We start from the raw sequence: 15,972 nt of genomic DNA on the forward strand, positions 1-15,972 counted from the left end.
GGCAGCTTCAGTACTGGGTACGGGAAATATGGAAAATCTGCCAGATAAGATAAGAATGGGCAAGAGAATCTCAGGCAGAGAAAACACAAGCCAGGCCACTTTGCTCCCCTGCCTGAGATGCTTTAGTGCAGGAATTCTTTTTCCTTTCTTTTTCCCCCTGGTCATGGATGTTTTGGCAGTCTGGTGAAGCCCGTGGATCTCTTCTCTAAATAATGTTTTTAAATGCAGAAAGTAATATACATAAGCTTGCAAAGACACCAACAGTTATTCAGATACTTGTTTAAATTGTATCATAGTAATATATATGCTGCTTTATTGGTGCAGATATCAGCAAACTTTTTCCAGAAAGAGTCAGACGGTAAGTATTTTAAGCATTGTGGGCCAGAAAGTTTGTTACAACTATGATACATAAATAAATGGGTATGGCTGTGTTCCAATAAATTTTATTTACAAAAACAGGTAGCCTGCATTTGGCCCACAGGCTATCATTTGCTGACCCCTGAATTAATGCATGAAATAACAAGATATGTTATAAAGTCCAAAACCCACCATAATTTCTAACTAGGTGTAATGATCATAAATGACATTTTGAGATAGCCATAACAAAAGTAATAAAAGGAAATAGATCTATGATTTCTACTGGTAACATTGGCACAGATACCACTTATGTTATCACGGCTTGGTGCCTACATTCATGATTGAAGTAATGCAAAATTTACATTTTCATACAGTGGTAACTTTCTATCTCTACAAGTTCATGGACCCCAGGTTAAAACAGTAGCTTTCTATTGTACTCAGAAGAAAATGCAAATTCCTACCAGGGTTTAAAAGACTCAGCCTGATGTGGCCCCAGCCAACCTCTACAATCATATCTGATACACCGCCCACCCCCAAGCTCACTATCCTGTTCCCCTTTGTTCCTTATCACACCAAGCTCTTCATGCTTCAGGGCTTTTGTACTGGCTGTTCCTTTTCCTGCAACTCTATGATCTGCGTCTTTGTTATCTTCAAGTCTTGGCTCATATGTCACCTCTTTTAGAGAGACACTACCCAATGCCTTACAGCAGTCTTGGCCAAGGCCCACAGATGGACATCCAAGGCCTTGCAGAGAGATACAGATGGCCCCAGAGCTGGCACAACCCAATGTGAAGACCCAGAACCCAGACATTAACTTTGGGTAGCACAAATCCTGACAGCAGAATTACTGCCTTAGAGCTGGGGTATAAGTATCTTTCTCGGGTCTCACATAATTGGAGGAATAAGGGTCTTATGCCCCTGATTCTGGAAACCATGTCTACTCTCCTGTAGCCTTATTTCATTTATATCTGGTTATCTGTAAACTTGAACCAAATCAAATTATATGTCTGACCCATTCTTGAACCTACATTTTACGGCTGGCCTAGCAGACTAAATTTCAACAGGAACACCTACCACACTATGCTCCCAAATCTTTATCACGCTACCCTGTCTATGTCCTTCATAGCACCTACTCCAATCTGAAAATAAATTCCTTGTTCATTTTTTTAAAATTTCCTATCTGTCTCCATATCCACAAGAATACACGTATGAGAAGAGTGAGTATCTTCACGTTTTATCACCAGTCCCTAGAACAGTGCCTGATATATAAAACATGTTCAATAAATACTTTTTGATTCATTGATCCATTTTGAATGAATGGAACGAACATTTTAATCATAATAGAGTTGGGAGCAACATCCAGAATCTATCTGTAAGCAATGCTAACTGGCTTCTTATGTCTTCAAAGACAGAAATATACCCTTTCTTCCTCCCACAATGCAAATAAATCTCAGACCATCATCCCTTTCCTTCCCTATTCTACAACTTCAGTCAACTAGTGGATATTTATTTCATGCCTACTACTAGGCACATGTTTCATTAAGCATTTTTTTAAAAAGAGAGAATTAAGATATATTTGCTCATGTTCCACTAGCAATTCATGTGTCCACAATGATGTCCTGAGTGGAAATGAATCATATTCCACCATACTGTTCACCTAAGCCACAGCATCAGCCTTCCCCAACACAGAAGAAAAATTACAAACAGCCCCAGACATCCACAATAACTGAGCTCTGAGGCTCACAGGACTGTCCAGAACCACTCCAAGAAAATCACCTGTTTCAGCCTTAAGAGGAAGGGCTGTTGTTATGAGAAGAGGCCATATGGAGACCTCAGAAAAGCAGGATCTGAACTCAGTGCTGGAAGTGAAAATACCCAACAGTACACACAAAGAATGGATTTAGCTTGAATCCCACTAGTTTCCTTCCTTCTATCTTCTCTTTTCTCCCTCTCTGCACCAAAGCAAAGTCAGAATTTAAATAGACTTTCCTAGAGGAGTTAGTCGGGATGATAGAAGAAAGAGGAGGGAATTAAACAGTCGAAACTTTGAAAGTAGTACCATAAAACTCCTAGAAGAAAACATAGGCAGCAAGCTCCTTGACATTGGTCTTGGCAATGATGTTTCAGATTTGACTCCAAAAGCAAAGGCAACAAAAGTAAAAATAAACAAATGGGACTACACCAAATTAAAATGCTTCTACAAAGCAAAGGAAACCATTGACAAAATGAAAGTGCAACCTACGGAATGGGAGAAAATATTTGCAAATAATATATCTGATAATAAGCTAATATCCAAAAATTATAAATGACTCAAATAACTCAACAGCAAGAAAACAAACAATCCAATTCAAAAATGGGCAGAGGAACTGAATAAACATTTTGCCAAAGAAAAATGATCAACAGGTACACAAAAGATGTTCAACATCACTAATCATCAGGGAAATGCAAACCAAAACCACAGTGAGATATCACCTCACACCTGTTTTTAATGGCTATTATCAAAAAGATAAGAAGACCCAAGGGTTGGTGAGGATGTGGATAAAAGAGAACACTTGTGCACTGTTGGTGGGAATGCAAATTGGTGCAGCCACTATGGAAAACAGCATGGAAGTCCTCAAAAGATTAAAAATAGAACTTATCGTATGATCCAGCCATTCCACATAAGGGTATTTATCCAAAGAAAATGAAGCAATAGTGAGGTGTGAGCAATAAAAACACCAAACTAATTCAATTAGGCCGGATATTTTCCTAAGAGTTGATCCAAAGATAACTGCCAGAGAAAGCATTTCTTTTATAGACTTAACTCTCTGCCATAAATGTGTCTATCCAAATGAATTAACTAATTGGTATGAAAGGACTTCTACTTGGTGAATTAAATGCCTTTCTCACAGAGAGACTCTATAATGAGATTCTGGTTTTTTACTATAAAAAGATTCTGTGAAACAAGATGACATACATCAGAGAAACATTAGCTGATGTAAAAGTAATGGTTTTTAGCAAAAGGTAAAACCGAGTTAAAATCCAGGCTGTACAATTAGTCATATACAATCATATTCAAGTTACTTAACCTCTCTAGTACTTAATTTTGTTAATCTTTAAAAGAACAGGAAATACACTGATAAATATATCTCAATGTGTTTGCAGAAATTAAGTTCAACAGAATGCCTTGTACATAGCAAACACTCAATAAATGATACGTAAATAGCTATAAACAGTGGAAGTGCTTAAAAACAGATACAATTTATGATAGACACAAAATTATGAGGTACCTAGGCATACTTCTTACTAAATAAATACAAGAACTTTAAAGGGAAAATTATAAGACTTTATTAAAAAATATTAAAGAATATTCTAATAAATGGAAAGATAGATTGTTTTCATGGATGAGATATACAATATCTTAAAGAAAACAATTTTCCCCAACAATTAATCCATAAATTAATTCAATTTATTCAAAATCATAACAAGATTTGACAAGCAGATGGTAAAATTCATATGGCAGAGTAAAAGATTTAGACTATGCAGGATGATTTTGATCAAGAAAAAGAAGACAGATTCATCCTGAAGATATCAAGTTTTGTTACTAAGTTGTATGTGATCAAAGCTGTATGGTAAGGAACAAAATAGAAAGCCACAGAAATGCCTATATTCAAGAAAACTTGACTCATGACAGGTGACAATGTAAATCATGGAGGTAGGAAGATGGGCAATGAATTATTCAATAAATAGTGCTAGGACAAAAAAGATAAAATACATCTCTACCTAATATACACACACACCCCGTTTCAAAATGGATTAATGACTTACACGAATATCAAGACTTTCTAACTTTTGAAAGAAGACACACGAGAATATCTGTATGGCTAGAGAAAGTGCTTTTACCTAAGATGTAAGAAGCCTAAGCAATAAAGGAAAAAAATGATCAAATTGATCATATTAAAATGGTTTTATTAAGTTGTATTTGACAAAAGACATCAGAGAAAAGTTAACAAACAGCTATGGACGAGGTGGAAATACATAAAAAAGAATTTGTGTCTATATCCTATAAAGAACTCCTATAAATCAATGAGAGTAGAACATCCCCCCCCCCCCCCCCACCGACTATTAGGCAAACACTATATGGGCATTTAGAGAAGAGAAATCGTAATAGATAATAAATGTAGGAAATACGCTCAGCCTCAGCAGTTAGGGAAACGCAAATTAAAGTCACAAGAAGTTGCATGGCACCCCTATCCAGTTGGCTGACATTATGCAAGACTGTGACAGCAAGCATTGGTTAGGATGAAGGGGACAGAAACTCTAAATTGTGGGTGAGACTAGGCTGGTAGAACCACTTTGGAAAGCAGTTTGGCAATTCCTATTAAAGTTGAAGATCGGTGTACCCTGTAACCCAACAGCCTTCTACATTCTACTCTAGAGAAACTTTCAAGTGGAGTCATATGAATACACGTACAAGGGTATGCATTACAGCACTATTTGTGATACCAAAATTGGGGAAACAACTTAACTACTTTACATCAGGAAAATGGATAAATCAACTGTGTTTTATTCATGCCATTGGGATATTATACATAATTCATCTCAAAAACATAACTTTGAGTGAAAAATTAAACTGCAAAAGGTTACCAACAGTATGATACCAATAACTGAAATTTTAAAACACAAAACAATTCTCTATATTATTCATGAATACAGTCATATGCAGAAAACCTATGAAACATTCATAAAGATTAGTATATGTCAATTTCAGGCTAGTATTTACCTCTGGGGAGAAAAGAATAGAAGGAGAGACAAGAAAAATGATAGAGTAGCTAGACTGGTACTTTTTTTTAAGGATGATCTGAAGCAAGAAGCAAAATGTTCACATCTTTTAACATCTAGATGGTTGGGTGTAGGGGTATTAGTTATATCATTTTCCGTACTTTTGTGATATGTTTGAAATATTGCATGATTAAAAAGTTTTAAATTACTATTTAAATGAATTCTGCTTTAAAAAACAATAGTGCAAAACTCATCTGTCTGAATCAAAAGCAGTGGTTGGATTTCTCACATCTATGCATTACTTTGTAATGAGGGAACAATTAAAGAGAAACATATACTGAAAAACACCGTGCTGACTATGAATTAGCCTGCACAAGCCTGCTCTTCTTTTCTGTGCCAACAGTTACGTTCTTAAAACAACCAAAACGCAGTCTTTTTAAAAAGCGCCTATTAGTCAAGCCAGTGGCTTTCAAATAATGGAATCCTTTTGTTCTAGAAAGAGGGAAAAATCTTTCAGATAATGCCTCAAAGCCTAAAACAGAAAAGAGGTATTGTATTAATAGTAATATATTTTATGAGCTTAGGTTTTTAAATATATATTTTATTAAGCTAGTCAGCAGGAATAATGAGGCCTTTTTATTAACATAAAAATTCAATATCTGGTATTATGGGTGATCATTACAATAAAATAACAAGCTTCCACATTCAATTTGCTTTTGTGTTTTGTTATCTTACTTAATGTAGGAAAAATCTGGATACATTTACACAATGTACTAGTTTTTAATTGCTGTATAACAAATCACCACCACCTTAGGAGCTTAAAGAAACACAAATGTGTGATGTCACAGTTTCTATGGATCAGAAGTATTGCCCGTTTTAACATTTTAACTGGGTCCTCTGCTTGGGGTCTCACAGCTATCAGTTGGCTGCATCCTCATTTGGAACTCAGAGGCCTCTTTCAAGTTCATTCCAGTTGTTGCCAAACTCATTTCCTTGTGGTTGTATGACTAAGATCCCTCCTGCTCCCATTTCCTAGCTAGTTGTTGCCCAGGGACCTCTCTCAGCTCTCACTGGTTGCTTGCTCAGGTCTTTACTCTGTAGCCTTCTCTACAACACAGCAATTTGCTCCTTCTCAAGGCCAATAGGAAAGCATCTCTTTAATGCTTCATCTTCTTTTAAAAGAGCCCATCTGATTAAGTCAAGCCCACCAGGATAATCTCCCTTTTGATTAACCTAAAGTCAAGTGATTAAGGACCTTCATTGCATCTGTAAAACCCTTTGATATACAATGTGACATCATAACAGGAGTGACATCCCATCATATTCACAGGCCAGACCACACCCAAGGGGAGGGCATTACGCTAGGCATCAACACTAAGAGGTGGGAATCTTGGGGGCATCTTAGAATTCTGCCTACCATACACGGGTCTATGGTAACTGTTTATGAGAGCTTACCTTGAAATCTCAGGAGTCTCTTCAGATGGTTGGAAAAGAAACAATGGTACACTTTTTCTTTCAAATCTGTATAACTAACATCTAATTTCAATTCTCTTTCCTTATAATAAATAATGGAAGTCAAGCAAAAATCATCCAAAGCTTACAGAACAAAATAAAATTAGGTTTTCACCTGTTATTGGACTCCTAAAATGCTCCCAAGCCAATAAGCCTGAACTATCCCCAATCCTATGAGCCAGGCACACAAGGGCCGCAGCAATAAATTTGCTAAGATGATTTTGCTTGAGTGTGTGGATTCATGCCTGATTTAAAATAAACCAGTACAATCTTCCTAGTAAATGACACATTTATAAGAAGTGTAAATATATGCACAGGGATGGAGGAAATGGAATGCTTCATATTGAGGTCTGTTTAAAGTCAACTTAATCCGGCAGCTAAGTTAACAATATGAAGCTATTATTACAGTTTATGTTGATTTTTTACTCATGTTTAAATAGTTCAAAATAATATTTTAAAAGGTCATATAAATCAAATACTTCAGCAATTCCTGAACCACCTCTAAAAACCCCTGAAATGGAACTTTCCTCACAATAACATAGAAGATCTCAGTTTCAGTTCCAAAGTTGACACTCAGAAGCCCTGTGCCCTGTGACCTAAAACCCCCAAACCCCTAAGGCCTCTGTGAGCCCTAAATGCTTACTTAAAATCACCCATGAAAATACCTGGCACCCAGGGGTCCTTAATAAACGCTGGCTGCATAAGCCCAGATGACCCAGTTTCTTTGATTCATCATTCAACTTCTATTGATATTTTGCAAGGAAATAGTTAAGGAATTACACAGAATCAGTTTAAAGAATGGATGCTAACCTCACTTTTTTAAAAAGGCAGGGGGAGAAAGAAGAAAAGGTAAATAATCTAAAGGTCCAAACAAAAAGAATTGATTTAAAAATTGAGCTGAGGGGCTGGCCCGGTGGCACAGCAGGGTTCGCCAGTTTGGATCCCAGGTGTAGACGTGGCACTGCCTGGCAACCCATGCTGTTGCAGGCGTCCTATATATAAAGTAGAGAAAGATGGAAATGGATGTTAGCTCAGGGCCAGTCTTCCTCAGCAAAAAGGGGAGGATTGGTAGCAGATGTTAGCTCAGGGCTAATCTTCCTCAAAAAAATAAAAAATAAAAAAATAAAAAGATTTTTAAAAATTGAGTTGAATACTTTTAAGCCATTAAGAAAGTCTATCAAATAAATAGGAAACATGACTCACTGAGGGATGACCATGGGCTAAGTGCCTTGCATAGTGTGTTGCTAGCATCATCCCATTTAATCTCCATCACAAAGGGAAGCAGGCAGAGTATATTAACTAATGCATTAAGATGTCTGCCATATAGTCAGTTAAAACACAAGCTATGAAAGAACGTGTACGCTATGATCTCATTTTACAAAAATGAATGCACACACTCAAATATGTTAGAATTGTACCTAATAAAATGTCAGTGGATTTCCTCTGAGGAGTAGGATTCTGATAATTAAAAACTGTTTCACTCATCTTCTTTTCTTCCAATATGTTTCCAGCGTGCTTAATCTGTTTGCGTAAATTTTTTAAATGAAATTTGAGATTCCCTATCTGTTTGCTTAATATCAGCAGATACCGAAAAAAAGAATGTTTCATACAAATTGCATTAAATTAGTAAAGTGGCACCTTATTCTTTTTCCTATCTAAAAGCGTAAACCTAACTACAGTGCTTGCAGGTCTAAAGTTGCAAGAGAGAGGGCATGGAACACAGAGGAAGAGAAAGAAAACTAGATGGACAGTGACTAGGAAGAGAAAATTTTTAAAAGATGGCTACTAACTTAACAAACGAGATGGTAGTGAGGAAAGAGGGAGTGGAAGAAAAAGGAAGTCACAGACAGAAAGAAAGAAAGGAAAAATAAGCCGGAAGAAAAAGGGCTACAAGAGAAAGAAAAATAAACATTAAGGAGCAGAGAAAGAAAGAAACAAGAGAAGAAATACATTTAAAAAAAATAGTAATGGAGGAGGAAGCTATCCCTTACGCTTCAACTCTTAAGGAAATGGAAAATCTTAAATAAGATCACAATGAATCACTTTTAAAGTTATTTTTTGGTTTTTGTATTTTTCCCCCGTAAGAGTGAGAAGCAAACAAAGAATGGGCTTCATAGCCAAGGTGAACCTGACCTAGGCCAGGCCTAGAGACCTGCTAGGACTGCAACTAATCCAACAGGTCTTTTCTAGTTCTTTCTCTTTAGTCACAGAACCAAATACAAGACTGTCTTTGAAATATGAAGCGTGATTACCAGTTTACAAGTGTATTAATGGTAACGAAGCACTCACTTTTATTTTTTAACTTTAATTTTCAGACACAGTAGAGGAAGTGAACCAATTTCCCCAAAAATTGTACTCAAAAGAAGAAAGTGTAACTATCAAAGTGCCTAATAAATTCCCTCTAAATTCCTGTGAACACTTTCTCAATTTAAGCAATCCTCTCCCACACTTGAGAAAGAGAAGCAATAGATTTTTCCTCCTCCTGTAGCCTCGATCAGTGAGGAAAATTCTCTCATTGCTGCTCTACCTTTTAATGACGTAAACTCTCTTCTATTTTTCCTTATCTTTTCTTCTTCCTCTTTGATTAAAAAGTTGAAATCCAGTGAAAGTAAAAAAACACAGTTTAATCTCTGGGAAACTTCTGGAAAATTGTAAACTTATCTGACAGCTTTTCCCTGAAAGAGAAAGGTAAAGGGATGTGGCATATAGTGGTTTAATTAAAAAGCCCCAAAGTTTTTGTCACATCTTCCATAGAGAGGTGGGACCCATGACCCCTCTCCTGGAATCTGGGCAGGCTTATGACTGCTTGAAGCAAGAGAGTACAGCCGAAGATTCTGCAGAACTTCCAAGGCTAGGTCATGAAGAGCCATGCAGCTTCTGCTTGGTTCTCTTGGAACACTCGTTCTCAGGAAGCGCCCTCTCAAGGAGCTTCTCGGAACACTGCCACGACGCTGTGAGGAAGCCCAAGCCACGCGGAAACGCCATATGTAGGCACTCCAGTCTGCAGTCCCAGCTAAGCCCAGCCTTTGAGTCATCCCAGCCCAGAAGCCAAACATATTAGTGAAGAAGCCTCCAGTGAACCCCCATGTTTTTTTGTCTTCCCAGATGAGACTCCAGACATCATCAAGCAGAGACAAGCCATCATCTTTGCTTTGCCATGTCCAAACCCCTGACCCAGAGAATCAGGGCATACAACTAATCATGTCCACTAATGATGGGTTTTTGTTTTATGTTACTAAGTTTGGGGCGTTTTTGAAGCAACAATAGATAAGTGGAACAACGGGGATCAAAAAGAAATGATCACGCAATAGTTATTACTGTAACTAACTGGGATCACAGTAGAAAGAGTGGGCAACCTAGAACCCAAATGTCACCAAGTGTCACATCCAGGAAACAGATGCAGGCACACTACCTTTCCTTGGTGGAGGCAAGATCTCCTTCCTCAGCTCTCTCCCCAGTCTTTCCACCAAACTTTCCATCTTTCTTTTATCACGCCTTTTCCTTTTGCTCTTTGTTCATGCCTACCCATTAAGTCTGCCCTTGGGTCACTGATTGACTGTTGTAGTGGGTATTCATTCTTTCATTAAACAAATATTTACTGAGCATTGTTTTAGACATTGGGATAACAAAGGTGAGGAAATCTAACTTTGAGACCGTGTAGAACAAAGAGTGTAATGAAATGTTTTTCACACTATGGACCACAACCATTATTAGTCATGAAATCATCCTGATGGGTCCTAGCAAACATTTTCAAAATATCAAACAAAATAGAATATAATAGACTAAAAATAACAACAACAACAACATAAAGACATTCCAAGTAGTACGGCGACTATTTTTTCACAAATCTTTTATGTTACCTTTGACACACAGGAGGTATATATTATGTCTCCATCTTAAAACGTTCAGAAACATAATTTAATAGTTGTTCATAAATAAACTTCATTACAGAAGTATAAAAAACACGAAGAGGGTAAGGCTTAGGAAATATGCAATTAAGTTTCTGGCTTTGGAACACTTTATAAGAGTCACCGAGCCATTCTCGGAACTAATCTCCTCTGCTGATAATGGGTTTTTGTTTTTGACTGTTGTTTTGTTTAGAAGGGGTGTTCTGGTGTTTCTAGGGTCATTTTTGGTAAACAAGTGCTTGCCTTCAGAGGAAACCCATGTGTCACTCATTCTGTATCTGAGCACTACACAGTTAAATGTTTCAGTACTTGAGTCAATCTATTCATTGGTTTAATAGCTGAACTGGAGAACATGGAATTATCATGACCTCTGGCATTTATCTTTGCCTGGAATTCTAGAATCAGTCGTATCTTACCAAATACAAGCTAGGGAGCCCAAGCAAAAGAAGTTAGCTGCCTGTGCAATCATCTTGTTGTAGCCTCTATCCAACAGTCAGTGGTAAACATTAAATAACATGTCATAAAACCCACTGACATCTGAGTAATACTGGTGGCAGTCAGTGCCCTCCCTTCTTCCACTCCCTCTCATTTATGTGACTCAACTTAGAGTGTCTTTTTTTTCTTCATCCTGAAATAAGTATATACTCTTCCAAGTCCTCCTTAGACGAAAAGCACCAAATGATTTAAAATGATAGCTCTCATCCAATTCCCAAACTCTAATTAGAAAATTCTAAAACCACCCCAAAAAAATGCTTTTAGAGAAGACTTCAGAAAGTCGACTGCCAATTTAGTTTGAGTCACTAGGAGCACAGGCACCACGATAGAGGTGAGGTGATATTCTCAGAAAAGAAAATGGCTGGTTGACGTCCAATGCCAGGGCTAGAGGGCTCCTGGGAAAAGCCAGGACAATCTGAGGCATGTGCGCATGTGTGTGTTTCAATCTTCACAAGTTGGGCCTGATGGATTGAGGAAAGGCTGAGGGAATAGAAGAGGAGTACCTATCATTGTACCCCAAGCAACATCCCAGGAACCAAATACCCGGGTATGCCATGTGGCTATCATCCCGCCCCGAGCTCAACCCCTGTCTTTTGTATTCAGTTACTGAATTAGGGGAAATTCACTATGTTCTTAAAGTAAACATTAATAACATTAACAATCTTTTGGTTCTTGACTTGGACAAACTCAAAATGTAAGGTCTGGGGGCTGATGATAAAACACTCTTGGTTCACATGTGGCAAGCTGCTATAGACTGAATGTTTGTGTCCCTCCAAAATTCATTTGTTAAATCCTAATGCCCAATGTGATGGTATTGGAAGGTGTGGCCTTTGGGAGGTGATTAGTCATGGCAGTGAAGCCCTCATGAATGGGGTTATGCTCTTACAAAAGTTCCCTCTCCCCTTCCACCCTATGAGGGCGCAGTGACAAGAACGCCATCTATGAACCAGGAGGCAGGCCTCACCAGACGCTGAATCTGCCAGTGCCTTCACCTTGGACTTCCAACTTCCAAGACTGTGAGAAATAAATTTCTGTTGTTTATAAGTCACTCAGTCTATGGCGTTTTGTTAGAGTAGCCGAAAGGACTAAGACACAAGCAAACGCAAGATAACAAATTTCAAAGCATTTTTCCTGTTGCTCAAAACTCCTGCTCCAACTTCTGTTCTCCGTGGCTTGCTTTCATCATATGTACATATAATTCTGACTGCAAACAATTGCATTCAATTGTTCCCTGGTTATTGGAAAATCTGTCACTACATTGGAGTGTGACTATCTTAAACTTCTCCCTCGTTTAATGGAAAAGAGTGTGTGGGGGGAGTGTAGTGTAAGAGAATGCCAACAAGCTTTCTAAGTCATTGCCCATGTTTCCCTTCATGGAAACTCCAAAGTATGCATTTAAGCCTAGAATTCTCTCTACTCTTCTGTCGCCACTGCTTCCACAGAGCTGACTGCCTGAAAGGAAGAACTGAAGATGGGTGAGCCAGATGAATATTAATGGATCCCCCAGGGTGAAATAAAGTAACAATCACTTTCTAAAAATTGAACAATCACAAAATTTTGAGTAAACTATCTCTCACAACTACAGTTTGGTTCTTAGAGGTTGTTATTTGCTACAATAAAAATAAAAATGTTAATCCTGACTTTGAAATTGTATTACTATTTGATCATCTGCATAATGATGATTTATTTGTATAATATAAGGCAGCAGAAGGTTTCTTATTTTTCCCGCCCCATCTCTACTGCTATGAACTTGAGATAAACTCCTACAGCTGACCAGGTTATCAGAAATAGGCCATTTATTCTAAATAGGAAGTACTTAAATCCATGGGACTGAGCTTAAGTATCATTTTATGAAATTTCATGAATCTTTAAAAAATTTCAGTCGACATCCAGCACAGTATAGATATTATGAGTGCATGTGTATGTATGCATGTACTTATTTTGGGAAAGATAATTAATCAGTTGAGGGGGATGGAAGCCAACCAGAACTTTTTAACACTGATTTAAGACTCAAAAGAAGCATTAAGATTCATTTATTCACTCTACAATGCCTCCACTGTGAATAATCTAAGTGTACGTGCATAATCTGGTAATTAAATTAACCAACACCACACATGATTTATTAAGCAACTAATTGTACTTTTTATCTTACAAAGAAAACTGCATCACAGAAAATCAACAAACACCTTGAACACCTTGAACACCTACATATTATATTAAAGAAACCATGTGAGACGCTGTAGGGGACCCAAAGGTGGAACACACAGTTTTTGATTATAAGGCATTTGGAATCCCGAGGAGGGGAAAACACAAATTAGCATTCAAATAGTTAAACAACATTTCGAGGCAACAATAAAGAGAAGCAGGTCCTGATTAGCTAATAAATGAACCTAAGAGACAATAATTCCTCTAGCAGCAGAGAGGAAGGGAAGAGATTTAGAAGAGGATTGAACTAAGAACGGAATCTCCAAAATTGGGGTTAAGATTATTTTAGGCAAGCAGCCAAGGTTTCCTGCAACTCAGACAATTTAGGATTGGTAGGGAGAGGAGGGTCGGCCGTCCTGAAATGGCAGTTATTTTAATGACATTGCTTCCAGTGTGTGTTTGTTGCTAAGACTAATCTCCCCAGAGCAAGGAGTATGTCATTTCATGTTTTTATCCCTAGCACCTAATCTAGCACCTGAAACATAATGGGAAGGAGGGAGGGAGAGTGGGCAGGACTGAATTCCAAGTTACTAAAGCTACATGGGGAAGACAGGGCAAGGTTTATTTGAAGAGCACTAAGGCAGTTTGTCTAAAGTTGAGGGAAAAAAAGAAAGACAGCAAAATTGAAAATGTTGACTGAGGCTAGACTGTGACACATCTTGCTGACCAGGTTAAGAAAGGAAGTCGGACCTCATTTTCTCTCAGCAACAGTGGAAACCAATCAGAATGAGGCCTGCAGTTCAGGGAGCACACAGGCCTACAAGCCAGTAAGAATTCTTAACATGGGTTTTCATCATATGCAGTAATAAGGGGAAGATCCAGAGGCTGCTCACACTTCTAGAGGAAAGAGTTCAAATATGGCACCAGAACCACCCGGATTTCTTAAAAATGCTTGAACCCCAGCCTTGGTCTGCTGAATCTGAATCTCTGCATTTGAGGCCGTGATCTACATGTAAGTCTGAGAGTTGCTGCTTCAAAAGATGAAAATACCCTGTGTGGAAATGACACAGCTCTCCTATCTAAAATATAAAGCACTGCACAGCTTTGTAAAGATACCATAAACCATTGCATTGTACATTTTAATTGGGTAGATTTTATGGTGTGTGACTCATATCTCAATAAGGAGGTTTTAAAAAATAAAGCAGGAGAGTTAATATCCTACTTAAAAGATTTTTTAATGTGTACTGAATCATATGGGTCCAAAAACACAGTATCAAATTGTAAACCTAATTGACTCAAAAATCATATTCCCAATGATCTTTTCAAACATGGCCCCTATCAACCACAAACGAGCATCAAACTAGTCTACTTCTAGGCTGAAAACTCTATAAGGACTAGGACTGTGTCTTAATTATTCTTCTTACTCAGCACAGGTTTAACTGTCAAATCTGAGCAAATCAATTTCTCCCCCTTGCACCCCTATGCCCCAATCTATAGGAAAGATTACAGATATTTTTCTTATTTTTCTATGAATATAAGTTAGAAAATTTTTATATTCTAAATTAGGAGTGTCCAAAAGGGAAGTTAAAATTGGATATAAACTAGTCGGGTAACTATGTATTAACATCAGGCTGTGCACATCATCAAATTTATCAAGAAGATATCACTGTGGAAATAAATAAAATGAGCAGTTTTATTCAGCTGCAGTGTATTATTATCACCATTAGCCAAGACGTCAAGGAGGTTAATAGATAGCAAGCTTTTTGAAGGCAGACATTTCAAGAAGATTCTTATCTAGTCCCATTTTCTCCTCAGAATCAAAAGTGCTACCCAGCATCTGATGTCAGTCTCTACGAATATTTCAAAATACCCTTGCATTCTTTCCCTCCCCACAGTGAACTCTTGTCTGATAATTTCTAGTGTAGGTTGACCACTTCTGATATGGTGCATTCAGACTAATCACAGGGGAGTCTATAGTCCAATCATTTGTGGTCAGGTCCAGCTTTAAACCCTCTGAAGGCTTCCTGATGCTCTTAGGATAAAGATGAAAGGCCTTAATAGGGCCTTATGAGGCCTTGAGCATTGGGGCTTATGCAAAACTCGCCAGCCACAACTTGCCCATTTTAAGGGCCTCCCCCTTCACATTTCTTCTTAGATCTCTACTTGAATGTCACCTGCTCCAGGCTAAATTAGGTCTAGACACTCACATTTGTCCTTTGTGGCACTTACAGTTGTAATTGGCTAATTTGGGGTAAATATTTATTTGTCTTTCTCTGCTTCTGGACTTGGAGAATCCTGAAGGTTGGAACTATCTCGAGCTGAGCACAGGGCCTGGCACATACGGGAAGTCAATACAAGTTTCTTTAACTGAGTACATGAATGCATAGCTTTTTCCTCCAGGCATGTTTCTTTCTGACAGCCCTGGATTACACGCTGGCAGATCCAGGACAAGCAGTCTGTGTAGGAGAGTCCACTGTTTTCCAAAGGCTGGTGAAAAGCACACAAGCAGCCAATAAGGCAAGGAGCCTTTATAACAGAAGTCAGGTTGCATTGCAAGCTGAAAAAGAAAGAATTCAGTAGCAAGGCACATATGAATTCACAGTCTTTAACAAAGGTGTCAGCAGGTAGAAGCTGGTGAGAGATGCAAGGGAAAGGGCGAAGGGGCAGAACAAGAAAAATGCTTGGAGCCAGGAACCCCAGAAGAGCAGAAAAGGCAGGGCAAGGTGAAAAGCAGGACCATTTTTCTTTGCCCATTCCTGCCTGCTGAGAGCCAGTCCTGGAGGCACTGGCCCAA

General features: G+C 38.2%; 1 protein-coding gene across 23 annotated transcripts in view; it reads right to left on the minus strand.

Moving 5' to 3' along the window:
* ELMO1 (engulfment and cell motility 1) overlaps window positions 1-15,972 on the minus strand; it is a 523,453-nt gene that overhangs the window by 384,624 nt on the left and 122,857 nt on the right. The window lies entirely within an intron of this gene.

Source organism: Equus caballus, chromosome 4, assembly GCF_041296265.1.
Source record: "Equus caballus isolate H_3958 breed thoroughbred chromosome 4, TB-T2T, whole genome shotgun sequence".
Taxonomy (NCBI): Eukaryota; Metazoa; Chordata; class Mammalia; order Perissodactyla; family Equidae; genus Equus; species Equus caballus.